Source organism: Gorilla gorilla, chromosome X (assembly GCF_029281585.2).
Source record: "Gorilla gorilla gorilla isolate KB3781 chromosome X, NHGRI_mGorGor1-v2.1_pri, whole genome shotgun sequence".
Taxonomy (NCBI): Eukaryota; Metazoa; Chordata; class Mammalia; order Primates; family Hominidae; genus Gorilla; species Gorilla gorilla.
The window spans coordinates 77,821,548-77,835,167 of NC_073247.2; positions in this window are offsets into that span (position 1 = coordinate 77,821,548).

Genomic DNA, 13,620 nt, shown 5'->3' on the forward strand with positions numbered 1-13,620 from the left:
CCATCTTGTAAGCAGAGATGGGGCTCTCACCAGACACCAAACTTGCCGGTGCCTTGATCTCAAAATTGCAACCTCCAGAACTGTGAGAGATAAATTTCTGTTCTTGTCAATTACCCAGTCACAGGTATTTTGTTATAGCAGCACAAATGGACTAAAACAAATGTGTAGATCAATTCTGGGGAGTTTTGCCTTCTTAAAATATTATATATTGTGATCAGTATGGGATGTTTTTCTGTTTATTTAGGTCTTTAATTTTTCGACAATTTTGTTGTTTCAGGGTATAAGTTTTGCACTCCTTTTGTTAAATTAATTCTTAACTTTTTAATGATATTGTAAGTGGAATTTTAAAAATTTTATTTTATACTTGTTTACTGCTATTTGATCTCCCTCCATCTCATTCTGCCTCCTTGGTGTTCGGTGGCATTGACACTAACCTGGTGAGGGAATCAGTCAAGTACTGCTTGCTTCCTTCAGGCAGAAGTGGAAGATCAGCTCCCTGCTGGGCCCTATTGGCAGCACTAAATGAGAGAATCCCAGATCTTCTGCTCCTGCCAAGTGGAGATGGAACACCAGTCTCCTGTTCAGGAGATAAGAAGATTAGCTCCCTGCTTGGCCCTGCTGTATCATCTGCTTCTATGGGGGGTAGTAAAGACGGTGCAGTGGGCTGGAATATCAGCTGGAAGTAGAGCTGTGTATTTTTCATTGATTTTTTGCTAGAGTAGGGTGGGAATTGTCAGAAATATTTCCTTTTTGTTAGATTATTATTTCCCTAGGTCTTTGAATATGGGAAACAGACTTTTCTGGTAGCATTTCTATGTCTGCCCATTGATGGTTCTAGGTAGAAGGCTTTTGGAGTGGCTTGTTTAGAATATGTGGGGACAGTCAGCAAACCCAGGAAACTCGCCACCTTGTCATTCATCAAGTCCCGAGGTCCTTAGCAGCCTACCTTCTTCTTTCTATCTTTCAGAGCCTTCCTATGCTTGTTCGTTATTAGGTCCAGGATTTTTTGGTTGTAAGTAGGAGGACCTAGGAGAAATGGGTTACTCAATCTTGGCAGAATTGGAAGTTATCTTTACCATTTTCTAGGAAAAACTGTTTCATTGCATCCTTATAATTGGTAGGCAACAGGTCCTGAAAGGAAAACCAAAAATCAGTTTAACTAAAATGCTTCATCTTGTCATTAACTCATAGAACTTCCAGGCTGAAGGGGGGTCTTACATAATCTAGTCTCACTTTCTCATTTTACAGTAGAAAAAACAAGGTTCAAAATAAATGGTAAGAGTTGCTCTAAATCACACAGCAAATTGGAAATGGTACCAAAACTAGAAACTAGACGTTTGAACCCCCAGCCCTTTTCACTAAGCCATTCTGCCTCTCATCAACATTTTTTATTATCTTCAAATGTCAATATGTTTATTAAAAAAACTCATTTGTGTTGTTTGTCTTAGATCGTACGTGATCAGAGGGCACTTACATCTGTACCAGGTTTGACATGGCACCAGGAAGAACAAGATGTATCAAGATGTATAATTGTTGCTTTCTAATAATGATGGCAACATACCTTTAAGGGAAAGGAAGAAAAAAGAGCAAAAGCTTATTTCCTTTCTAACATCACTTTGAGGAAGCCATTTCCTAACCAGCAACCAATTAATCAAAGTCAAAGTCATCAGGGAGAAATTCAGCATTTCAGCCTTGGATGTGGATTCAGGTTTGAACATATGTTCAGCTCAGAGTTCACCATTGGTTCCATTTCAAAATCCTTTCATTCAATCTCTATGATGGTGAACCTTAAGTTTTAGGTAAAAATCCTAAACTCTTTCTCAGTTGAGTGAGTTATCAGAAGAATCCTGAACCTCTGTATAAAGGTCTTTAGGCCTTCCAATAACATTTTCATATCCATGATCTCATCTGATCTTGAGAGACCCCAGGATGTGGGTCTGGTGGCCAGGATTTTTTATTTCTTATTTAGCAGATGAGGATTTCAAGGCCATTGCTATTAAGTGAAAGTTCTGAGATCATAAAAAGAAGAAAAAAATTGTGCCAAAGCCAAGATCAAATCCAGGCCACCCAACTTTCCACTATTGTATCATGTCACATAAAAACATAAAAAAGAAAATGAAACAGAAATGCCCAGAATCATATTTCCTTAGAATTTGCTCAGTCCTTTGAAGCAGTCTTACTGAGTGATTTGGTCCAGCCTGGGCAGCTATTTCCTGCTCTGCTGTTGCAACACCCAGAGCGATTCCATTTAGTGTCGTCAACTTTGCAAGAATATGAAGTTAATTTTCTAGAGAGAAATTATTTAAAAATCACCATAAGGCTGGGCATGGTGGCTCACACCTGTAATCCCAGCACTTTGAGAGACTGAGGTGGGTGGATCACGAGGTCAGGAGATCGAGACCATCCTGGCTAACACAGTGAAACCCAGTCTCTACTAAAAATACAAAAAATTAGCCAGGTGTGGTGGCGGGCACCTGTAGTCCCAGCTACTCGGGAGGCTGAGGCAGGAGAATGGCGTCAACCCGGGAGGTGGAGGTTGCAGTGAGCCGAGATCATGCCACTGCACTCCAGCCCAGGCAACAGTGTGAGACTCCATCTCAAAAAAAAAAAAAAAAATCACCATAAATAAGAGCAAGTGGCTCTATGAGGCATGAAGATTGCCATAAAACCCTACAAACTGATGAAAAGTTACATTTTAGAGCGTTTGAGGAATAACATTCATAGTGAGTAGTCTAGCATGAGAGATTTGAGCTCAGTTGCGGTTGTGTTAAAGAGAATGTAAGTAACAGATAAGGAGAGACAGAGACCACCAAAGATGCAGAGAGACAAAGGCAGAGACACATACAGAAGCTGGAAATAGAAAAAGAAGGGAGTTGTGAGACAAATAAGGAAGACTGAAATAGAAAAAATTTGAAGAAGAGAAAAATGGGAATGAGCAGTGAAGGAGAAGAGAATAAAGATGAAGAGAAAAGAAAATGTGAGTAGAAAATGGTACAAGGAAATGGACTTAATAGGAGAGGGTGAGAAGTGAATGAGAGAAAAGGAGAGGAGACAGATGAAGAAAGAAGAAAAAATTTTAAGTAAGAGACCATAAGACACACACACAAAAGAGGTTATCTTAGTTATTTTTACTTTTATTTTTTGATGCATTTCAGACATGGAGCTGTGTAATCAGGTACTGAGTTGTGGTCATAACCATGGCTACAGAAGGGCATATAGGCAACTGATGGTAGTGAGCAGTGGAAGAATTCTTACAAAAGTCTCTTGCATTTACGTATCTCTTTAAGTTATCACTTTTAAATTTACAAAGCCCCTCAAATACATTATCTGATAGAAATGACTTATTTAGGGTGCCCAGACTTTATAACCTTTTTCCTTTATTCTTTTCTAACTAACTCTGAAACAAAAAGTGAATTTACAGGGACCTTGTAAGAAAACTAGTATAAAATGCAAGTCATGGTTACATGTATTTAAACACTATATTACTATTTTTTCTCTCAGTCTCCTAATGGAATGAAGTGTTTTCTTTAGCAATAAGCCATTTCAGTGCATGATGGAATTTAGATTCTGTATTTTACTCTCATGAATTTACCTGTATCAGATCACATAACAGGGCCCTTCTTTCCAGAAAGTTCCCTTGTTGATCAAAAATACCACATAACGGGTTGAGCCTCACTCCTAGAAATTTCACTTTATTCATCAAGACTTCTATTGATCAAGATTTATGTAGTAAAAAATCTTTGTTTTTAAAAGAGTGTAGCTAAGTCTTCGCTTTTCCTGAAACCAAGTTTTTTTTGTTTTTTGCCAGAAGAGCCATTTAAATCTAAGCATTCATCAGGTGATTAGATTTTGGTGGATCTACTTTATACTTTTTGTAGTGTGTGCCAGCATTACTATTCCTTGATGCATCTATCCAACAGATATTTACTTATCTGCAGAACATTATGCCAGGCTGTAAGAGATCCCAGTAATAAACCCAGTAATCCTGCTTTTAAATAATACTCATATTTTCATTCACATTGGGCTTGGGAATCAGACTTCTAAGTGTCTGCAATAGCCACTGCTCTTCTTTCCACTGCCAGAATGAGTAAGAAAGGAAAGATAACATGCCATGTGAGTCATGTATTTTGGCCCTGGTGATTAGGGAGATGATAGATATCTCAGTGAGGTCACTCTCACACCTAAGACAAAACTCCCACATTGAATTGCCAGAAAGTATTTTAAGAGGTTATTGAACTAAAAGCTATGCTGCTTGATACCAATTAAAAAATGCTCTAGGATTTTGGAGGAGAAAGTAATTCATGAAGGCTGGAGTTTTCAGAGAAGACTTTCTGGACAAGGTGGGACTTCAATTTGTCCTTGAAAGACAGGAAAGATTTGTTTTAATGGAAATTGAGGAAAAGAGCATTCTAAGTAGAATGGGGGTGATGAGTCAAATATGTTTATACCCCTAAACTAGGCTCTGGGCATAAACTGACTGCCTTTTGGCATCTATAATGTTCTTTTGCCTTACATTATTTTTACATCTAACCATTGCCGGAGATAAAAAATGTCCAAAAAAGTTCTTATAAAAATTGAAATAAATCAGAGAAGCAGAATGATAACTTTCCTTGACTAAAACATAGCAGTCAGAACTCTTGGTCAAAATTATGGAGACTTCACAGATAATGCTAGCTTACATTTGGCATTTAGAGAATGATTACATATATGTATTTTATTGACAAATCATAGTTATATGCATTTATGGGGTACCATATGATGTTTTGATATATGTATACAATAAAAACATAATTAAATCAAGCTAATTAACATATCCATCATCATGCTTACCTATCGTTTTTTATGGTTACACATTTGAAATTTACTCAGTTATTTTTAATTATATATAATACATTATTATTGACTATTGTCTCCTTACTGTTCAATAGACCTCAAAACCTATTCTACCTGTCTATATAAAACTTTGTAGCCTTTGATCAATAGCTCCCCAGTCCCTCTACCCCACCCCAGCCTCTGGTAACCATCGTTCGCCTTTTCGCTTCCATGAGTTCAACTTTATTAGATTCCTCACATAAGAGAGATCATGCCATATTTGTCTTTATGAACCTGGCTTATTTCACTTAGCATAATGTCTTACAGATTAATCCATGGTGTCACAAATAACAGGATCCCACCCCCCTTTTAAAAGTAAAAGCTGTTTAGTGTTCCATTGTGTATATATATCACATTTTCTTTTTCTTTTTTTTTTTTTTTTTTAGATGTAGTCTCATACTGTCGCCTGGGCTCATGTGCAGTGTTGCAATCTCAGCTCACTGCAACCTCTGCCTCCCAGGTTCAAATGATTCTGCTGCCTCAGCCTTCTGAGTAGCTAGGATTACAGGCTCCCATCCCACACCTGGCTAATTTTTTTTTGTATTTTTAGTAGAGATGGGGTTTCACTATGTTGGCCAGGCTGGTCTCAAACTCCTGACCTCACAACCCGCCTCCTCAGCTTCCCAAAGTGCTGGGATTACAGGCCTGAGACACCGCACCAGGCCTATACCACATTTTCTTTATCCACTCATCCATTGATGAACAATCGAGTTTTTTTCATATCTTGGCTACTGTGAGTGATGCTGCAATGACCATGAGAGTGCAGATATCCCTTTGACGTGTTGATTTCAGTTATTTTGGTTATATGCCCAGACGTGGGATTACTGGGTTGTATGGTACTTCTATTTTTAGTTTTTTTGAGGAACTGCCATACTGTTTTCCGTAATGGCTCTATTAATTTACATTCCCACCAACAACGTATAAGAGTTTCCTTTTCTCTGCATCCTCTCCAACTCTTATCTTTCATCTTTTTGATAAAAACTATTCCAGCAGTTGTGAGTTAATATCTTATTGTGATTTTAATTTGCATTTCCTTAATGATTAGTGATTTTAGGGATTTTTTTTTCACATACCTATTGGCCATTCGTAGGTCTTCTTTGGAGTAATGTCTGCTCAGATCTTTTTCCCTTTTAAAAATCAGATTCTTTTTTTTTCTTGCTATTTAGTTGTTGAGGTTTTCATATATTTTGGATATTAATCCTTTATCAAATGTATGGTTTGCAAATATTTTCTCCCATTCTGGAAGTAATGTCTTCACTTTGTTGATTGATTCCTTTGCTGTGCAAAGGCTTTTTAGTTGATTCCTTTGCTGTGCAAAGGGTTTTTAGTTTGATGCCATTCCATTTGTCTATTTTTGCTTTTGTTGTCTGTGCTTTTAGGGTCATATCCAAAAAATCATTTCCCAGACAAATATTGTGAAGGCTTTTCTCCTATGTTTTATTCTAGTAGTTTTACAGTTTCGGGTCTTATATCTAAGTCTTTACTTCATTTTTAGTTAATTTTTGTATATGGTATAAGGGTCTAATTTCATTCTTCATTGTGTGGATATCCACATTTTTCAACACCACTTATTGAAGAGACTGTTCTTCCCCCCATTGTGTGCTCTTGGTACCTTTGTTGAAGTAAGTTGATGGTAAATGCATGGATTTATTTTTATGTTCTATATTCTATTCCATTGGTTTATGTATATGTTTTTATGCCAGTACTATGCTATTTTGATTGCAATCACTTCATTATATGTTTTGAAATTAATAAGTGTGATGCATCCAGATTTATTCTTTCTGTAAAGATTGTTTCCACTGTGGGAGGCTGAGGCAGGTGGATCACGAGGTCAGGAGATCGAGACCATCCTGGCTAACACGGTGAAACCCCGACTGTATTAAAAATGCAAAAAATTAGCCGGGCATGGTAGCAGGTGCCTGTAGTCCCAGTTGCTTGGGAGGCTGAGGAAGGAGAATGGCGTGAACCCGGGAGGTGGAGCTTGCAGCGAGCCGAGATCTTGCCAGTGCACTCCAGCCTGGGCGACTGTGCGAGACTCCATCTCAAAAAAAAAACAAAAAACAAAAAACAAAAACAAAAACAAAAAAGGTCGTTTTGTTTATTCAGGGTTTTTTGGATTTTTTTTCTTTTCTTTAAAAATAAAATTGGAATTTCCATAAGGATTGCATTGAATCTGTAGATCATTTTGGGTAGTACGGACAGTTTCAGAATATTAACTAGGTAACCTAGAAAAATGGATAAATCCCTAGACAGATATAACCTATTAAGGCTGAATCATGAAAGAAATAGAAAATCTGAACAAAGAATAAGGAGATGGAATTGGCAATAAAATGTTTTCCACCAGGGAAACGCCCAGAACCAGACAGCTTCACTGCTAAATTCTACCAAACATTTAAAGAAGAATTAATACCAATTCTTCTCAAACACTTCCAAAAAAATTAAAATAAAGGTAAGGCTTTCAAACTCATTATAAGAGGCTAGAATTACTCTGATATCAAAGCCAGACAGGGACACTACAAGAAAAGAAAATTATAGGCCAATATCCCTAATGAACGTAGATGCAAAAATCCTCAACAAAGTACTAGCAAAGTGAATTCAAGAACACATTAAAAATAATCATTTCATGATCAAACAGGATTTATCTCGGGGATACAAAGGCAGTTCAACAAATGTAATACACAATATAGAAAAAATAAAGGATAAAAATCATATGATCATCTCAATAGAAAAAAAAATGGAAAAAATCCAATATCCTTTCACGATAAAAACTTTCAACAGATTACGTATAGAGGGAATGTACCTCAACACAAGAAAGGCCTTATGTGACAAACCTGTAGATAACATCATTCTCAACAGTAAAAAGTTGAAATATTTTCCTCTAAGATATGTTCCTTTAAGGAACAGGACAAGGATGCTCACTCTCACCACTTCTTTTTAACATAGTACTAGAAGTTCTAGCTGAGCAATTAGGCAAGAGAAAGAAGTAAAATGCACCTTAATAGGAAAACGAGAAGTCAGATTGTCTCTATTTGCTGGTGACACGATCTTATATAGAGAAAACACTAAAGACTCTACTAAAACACTATTAGAACTGAATCCAGTGAAGTTGCAGAATACAAAGTCAGCATACAAAAAGCAGTAATGTTTGTATATAGTAATAATGAACAATACAAAAAGGAAATTAAGAAAGCAATCCCATTTACAATAGAAACAAAACATTAAATACTTAGGTGTAAAACTGAGAACTATAAAACACTGATGAAAGAAATAGGAAAAAAAGCACAAATAAATGGAAAGATATTCATATTCCATGTTCATGAATTAGAATTAATGTTTTGTTTTTATTTTTAAAGTAATTTCTGGTAACATTAGTTTTGTAAACTATTAAAACATTACAGGTTTAATGATACACAGACAGTGTACGTACATACACTGTCTTCTACCCCTTAGGTTCTTTACATGATTTTACTAGTTTGTGTCTTTGTATGTGTGTACTTCTGTGTATGTTTTACATAAATGACATATCTTGTGTAATGGAATGTGTAATTATGCAGTTTTATGTATTGTTTCATAGCTGTACAAATATGTATGTTTATAGTTGTACACGTACATATGTTTTACCTAAAGAAAATATACAATATTAATTAGCATATTTTTGAACATAAGTGGTATATCATTTTGTGCCTGCTCCAGTCGGTCTGAAATGTATATCTTTGTAACACAAAATTGACTTATTGTTTTTCGTTGTTGATGCTGTTTTTTAATCTAATCAGCATATTATTTTTTCCTATTATTCTATTATGAAAAATTTCAACAAACAGCAAGCTTGAAAGAATCTTACAGGGAATGTCCATATACATACTGTGTAGATTCTACCATTGACATTTTACTATGCTTCCTTTATCACATCTGTGAATCTATGAATTGCTGTATTTAGCCATAAATCCATCTTAAATTTTTTGCCTTGTTTTAAACTGTCACATAGCATTTTGTAGAATTGTGGTAACATGGTTTGTCTGAGGTTTATTTATATTACATACAATGCTGCAATTAATGTTTTTGTCTATTTGTGCCCATTTCAGTGAATAATTAGGAGCAGGAATTTCTGTAATATACATAGTAAATATATTTTAAATATTTAGTAGATACTAACAAATTACTTTCCACAGTAGTTCTACCAATTTATAGTTCTCATTAGAGTATGAGAGGCTTGTTTCCTCACTTACTTTCACACGCCTTCGTCAATTTCTAAAATGTTTTAAAAATGCTCGTCGATGTAGTGGATTGGTGATGGATTTTGCTGTTTTTATTTGCAATTTGTATTTCTATGATTACTAGTGATTTGAGCTTCTTTCCATGTTTGATTGTCCACTTTGGTTTTTGTTTTCATTCTTATCCTTTGACTATAATTTCACTGGATTATCTTTTTCACATATATTCTGAATAGTAATTATCTGTTATATATGTGGCGAATAATTTTCCTTGTCTATTGCTCATCTTTCCACTTTACTTATGTTTTTGTGTACAGAACTATTCCATCTTACATTTATATGGCCCTTTTAGTTGATCTTCAGGACAACCTGTGAAGTTAACAAGCAAGATGGTTTTATCCTCATTTTATAGAAGAGGACTCTAAATTGTAGAGAGATTTTTTAAAAAAAATCCTGTCCAATAACAAGCAGCTAGTATGTGTCAATAGCAGGACTCAGAGTTAGGTCTGTTGACCCCTGTGTTAGTTTCCTATTGCTACTATAATAAATTAGTAAAAACCTGGTTTCTTAAAATAACATATATTTATTTATTTGGGTTTTTTCTTCAACTTTATTTTAAGTTCAGGGGTACATATGCAGGATGTGCAGGTTTGTTACATTGGTACATGGTGGTCTGCTGCACAGATCATCCAATCACTTAGGTATTAAGCCCAGAATCCATTGACTATTCTTCCTGATGCTCTTCCTCCCCCTACCCGACCCTACCTCCTCCAACAGGCTCCAGTATGTGTTGTTTCCCTCCCATGTGTCCATGTAACAGTATGTATTTTTTTATCTTATAGTTTTAATAGGTTAGAAGTCTAAAATGGGTCTCACTGTGATTACTTCTGGAGTATCCAGGGACAATCTATTTACTTGACTTTTCTAGCTTCTAGAGACCTAAATTCCCCACTTCATGGCCCTCTTCCTCTATCTTCAAAGCTAGCAACAGTGAATTGAGTACTTCTCATACTTCATTACTCCAACCTTCTCTCCTATTTCTCTCTTCCACTTTAAAGAACCTTTGTAATGATACTGGACCTACCCAGACAATCCAGGATACTCTTTCCATTTTAAGAACAGCTGATTATTAATGTTAATTTCCCTTTGCTATGTAATATAACACATTCACAGGTTCCAGGGATTGGAACATGAACATTTTTGGGAGAGGCGTTATTCTGTCTACCTCAACCCTCAATCCACTGTCTTTTTCACTTAACAGACTAACAAGTAGCCAGAGGAGTAGTAGGGCTAAGATCAATAGGTTTGGAAAGTAGGGTTGAGAAGGGACACAACTGCCACTACCTAGGATATACCTTTGATTGTGTTCACATTTCTTAGAAGAGCAGTTGTATTTTAAGAATGTCTGGGTGTTCTGTATATGAACAGAGTCAGGGTTTGAAATTGCACACAATTCATTTTTCATAATGGTGAACTTTCCATAGAGTCTCTCACGCAAACACGGAGTCTGTAAGTTGTGTTCAGACACTTATGCATGCCTTCTGGATGTCTGTGGGTTCTAATCCAAAAGCCTGAGTCACAGAACCTTGAAATATGAGAGCTGAAAGGGACCTCAAAGGCCAGCTAACACAAGGCTCTTATTTTCCATGTGAGAGGACTGAAGTCCAAAGAAGGGAAATAGCCTACTCCAGGTAACACATAGGTTTGTGGCAGACAGGACTGGAATGAAGTCCTCACTATTGTGCCCAATTATATCAACCTAAGTTGTCATTTTGGAGAGGAAGCATGGCATTTTTTTAGTCCCTTAAATAATATCATGAACATGACCACTTCCTTCAACCAGTGATTAGGCCAGCCATCATAGAAGCATTTTCTAACATGGTTCTGTGGGGATGAAGAAAGTATTGGGCATGACAACAAAGAAAAATGGGGTTCGAAAGTCAGAACTGCATTGTAGGTGCCCAAGGAAAAAAAACACTCTCCAAAAGACAGCTACTTCTTTTGCTGTGAGAGGAGGGCGAGACGGCACTAACTGGCATTTTTGCTGAGGAGTTCTAAATTCACTAGAAAAAGGAACCAATGAACAGAAGGTAGAAGGCGGCATATATTTGGCTATTTAATATGGGAAAAGATAATCCAGAGTTGCCTTGAGAGGTAATTGAGTGAGTTCTCAGTTATTACATGTATCCAAGCAGAGTTCATATAGCCATTTGGAAATGATGCTGTGGATATATTTGGGAGTTTTCAAGTTAATTTTACCAAAATTTATTCCTTCAAATGAAAGGCTATGTGGCTGCATTTACCCATTTAATGTGTATCCATTCTATTAAATGGATAAATGAAGCCTTCTGAAGAGCCCTATGAGGCAACATAATTTGAAAGCAAATGACAACCATGCCTTCTGAGGCTTCATTTTGTTCACTGTTCTTCTAACCCAAGGTAACCAAAGATAATTTGGGGGTTAGGTGCTTAGAGGAATAGGACTGGGCCAGTGGATGGATTGATTGGAATAGTACAGGGGTTGGTAGTGACATACACACAGTACTTTTAGAAACAAACTTGGTCAAACAATGAAACTGTCAGGTACAATCAAGTCAACCTTTTAACTAGAAAAGCCTCAAGTCATCTTCTGAAATGTGAAGTTAACACACACTTTTTTTTCTAGTAGGATCTTGCTGACCTTGAAGGTCAGCTCTAAGGCTGCTGTCTTATTCTTTCACTAATCATTCATGTATTCATTCATCCAGCAAATATTTATTGAGCACCAACTCTGTATCAAGTGCTGTGCTAGGCATTGAGGCTACAGTAGGGAGCAAGAAAAATGTAATCCCTGACCCCACAGAGCTTCCATTATAAGGTGAGGAGAGAGTTAAGCAAACAATTTCAACAAATTGTTGTTAGATGTATGGGGTGACTTGGGAACACATCACAGGAGGACCTCACCCAGAAGCATAGAAAGTCAGGGAAAACCTCTTAGAGGAAGGGACTTCTAAACTGAGACCCAAAAAATGAGTGGGTGAATGAATAGGTGAAAAAGTGATTGAGGCAGATGAAACAACATATCAGAATCTGTTGGAGGGAAGAGAGAGCACCATACACATTGGAAACTGACAAACTGACAGAGCTCTGGCATGAGTGGGACGCATTGAGTGTGAGGAGAGGAAGGGCAAGCAGTGACCTAGAAAGATTAGGAAGGGCTGGGCCATAAAAATGCCATATAGGCCATGTTAAGAAGTTTGATCTTTATCCTAGTGAAATAATAAGGAATTAATTTTCTTAATGTAACAGATATGAGTTTCTTGAGAGAATAGAAATACAAAGAAGACAACAAAAGTGGCTTCATATTCACTTTCCAAGTGACCTTTTTTTTAAACAAAAGTAACTAATATATAAGGCTTGAAAATCTAAACAGTTCAAAATGAAAAATGAAAGTCACGCTTCCCCCAACCAAGTTACTCTCCCCAAGGAAAACCACCATTAAGAATATTTTGTGTTATTTCCAGAAGAAATATTCATTGTCCCCTCATGTAAGTATGTATATATGTGTGTGTGTGTGTGTGTGTGTGTGTGTGTGTGTGTGGAGATATCTATATCTCTATGTATGACCAATCACAATACGCTCACTCTTTTGCACCTTGCTTTTTATTTAATGACATATATTGAAAATATTTTCATATGTGCATTCACACACACACACACACACACATATACAAAATATTTCATCAGTTTGAGTGTCATCCTTACTAGGGAGTCTTACTAATATCATTATTATTCCAACTTTAGTCAATAAGGGAGGCATTGCTGGGGGATTTTAAGCAATAAGGATTTACAACCACTTTTGTGTTATGGGAAAAATAGCTTTGACTGTTATTTGAAGACCAGATTATGGGGGGTCAAGAGTGGAGTCATAAATAATTATAAGGAGGCTATTACGCTGGTCCAATTAAAAGATTATGGTGACTTAGACCAAGTCCATGGCGGTGGAGATAGAGAGAAGTGGGTGCATTGAGAAAAAGATGTAAAATATAAATATGACAGGACATATCAATGAAATGGTTGTAGAGAGTGAGAGAGAAGAGAGTAATCTCAGATGACATTCAAGTCTCTGGCTTGGTATATAGGAATGAGAATGCTAATTATGTCATGCAGTCGTTCAGGAGGCTTATTCTGAATGATATTCACCCATTGAAAATATCCTCTCCCTACTCTAAAATGTTATATCACATTGTACAGACCTCTATTCTCTTACTTACTATGTCTATTTATAGTAATGAAACACTTTACTTGTACATTGTTTTAGCCTTCTTACATGCTATGTACTCCTTAGTAGTGTGGCTGGAAGTAGGCAGGTATGAGGAAAATAGAGGAAGAAAAAAAAAGACTAACATTTACTGATCATTTACTATGTAACAGGTGTTGCACAGGGCCATTTTTCAGACATTGCATTTTATTTTCACAGCATGATTTTACAAATAACAAAATGGAGGCTCAGAGAACTCATGTGACTTCCCCAAGATCATACATTTTAGGGAGAGAC